This window comes from Microtus ochrogaster, linkage group LG8, assembly GCF_000317375.1.
Source record: "Microtus ochrogaster isolate Prairie Vole_2 linkage group LG8, MicOch1.0, whole genome shotgun sequence".
NCBI classification, from domain to species: Eukaryota; Metazoa; Chordata; class Mammalia; order Rodentia; family Cricetidae; genus Microtus; species Microtus ochrogaster.
The window spans coordinates 5,661,415-5,663,414 of record NC_022033.1 but is presented as its reverse complement, the minus strand read 5'-3'; positions in this window follow the sequence as shown (position 1 = coordinate 5,663,414).

Sequence of the window (2,000 nt, the reverse complement as noted above, 5' to 3'; positions counted from 1 at the left end):
GTTTCTCACGACAGGGTTTCTCTGTAGCTTTGGAGCCTGTCCTGAACTTGCTCTTGTAGACCAGGTTGGCCTTGAACTCACAGAGATTCTCCTGCCTCTGCCTCCTGAGTGCTGGGGTTAAAGACGTGTGCCGCCACCACCACCAGCTGATCTCTGTTGCTTTTACTGGACCGGTCCTGACGTTGTTCATGGTGAAGCTTGGCCCTAGAGTCAGCTCTCTAGCTTTGCCACCTTGCTAATGTGCACGAAGAGAATACATGCTTTGCATGTGATCTGCACATCCTACGAGCTTACAGGATGTCATGCTGGGTATGTTCTTATTACCATACACCCATGAAACTTTCCAGTGCTTTTGACTTTGTCCAACTCTAGGTGTTTGTAATGACCCTGGGGTGTGCTTTAAGGACTTTTATCATTGGAAAGTGGGTATCCAGAAGTCTCCTATGAGTTGAGCTCTGGTATCGAGCATTTCCAACCTGGACCTGTGTGTGCCATTTCCCAAGATGTACTTGGGAAATATACTAGGTAGAAAGAATGTAGCGTACAAGGAGCCATCTGGGCTGAAGTTTGCTTGTGCTGCCGAGACTGTGCATTCATCATCACCATGCAGCCTTCGTCGTCACCTGCTGGTGTCTATAGAAGGAGCTGGAACACTGACTGCCACTTTATCACCAATGTGAACTGAGGATCAAACACCCTGATTTTGTTCTGCATGGTTAGTCACTTCTATATCCTCTTCTTGTTGCTCTGAAGCTGGATTAGCCACGGGTGTGTAGATTATTCTTTAATTTACATTTCCATGGAAAATTTGGTCCTTCTAAATGTTGAAGATAGATAGTTTATACCATAAAGTAAATAGCTTTTGTTCAAAATGTTCCCGCGGTCACTCCGATTTCAGCCAATAGGTGGCCCGGGAGTGTGTGGGAACGTGTCAGTGGCCTGTTGGGCAAGCTTTGTTTATATACCCATCGTTATACTTTGAACTTTGACATGAACATGGAATGTACTGACTTCACGAGCGGCTCAGCCCTGCCTTGGACTTGGCTGCTCATGGGGAGTTTGGGGACAAGCGAGGCAAAGGATCCTCAGAACCTGAAAGATCATGAGTCACGGAGGCGGGGCATGAAAGGGACTGTTATATAAAAGTGTCCTTGGATTCCAGAACACTCCAGAACTTTATTGGTAAAGGCTCTGTTATCCTGCTGACAGTTGGAGAAACAGCTAGTAAATGAGAGAAAGTTTTGTTAACCTTTAGTTTGATGGACTCCGATGACAAGCAGCTTAAAAAGGGGTCTCCAGACCATTCCTGGTAGATGGCTCCAGTAGTAGGGTACTCAAGGGCCTCATGTTGAATGCTGAGGGAGTCCCCATTCTCCTTTGTATAGACTGGGGTGTGCTGTCAGGACATTGAGATGAAACTATCCTGAATTGATCTGATGTCATTGGGAAGACCTTATGAGGGAGATGGGTTGAGCGTGTGGAGTTGTGGGGGTGTGGGGGTATGTGGTCATGGTCAGAAAGAGATATAGCCAAGAAAATGGAGAAAGTGATTCCAGGGTAATGTGCTCTGGGCTTTGGGGATAGAGGGATAGGCTGGGAGCAAGGAAAAGGAGGACTCCAGAAACTACGTTTTACAGAGGCAAAAGAAGGGAGTGCCCCCCAAACCTGGGGAAAGGCTGCAGCCCTGCTCACCACTCTATAATGCTGATGCCCAGATCTGGGAGAGGGCATGTGTGTGCCCCCCAGAGCACCCAATCTGAGCAGGAAGACACATGTACAACTTGTATCTGAAAGCCAGATATCCCTGGTCTTCTCCATGGGGCTATCTCAGTCTCCAACCTGCTCCTGATGCCCTGGTCCTCTCCTTTGGGGCTATCTCAGTCTCCCACCTGCTCTTGATGCCCTGGTCCTCTCCACGGGGGGCTATCTCAGTCTCCCACCTGCTTTGATGCCCCTGGTTCTCTCCATGGGGGCCTATCTCAGTCTCCCACCTGCTCTTG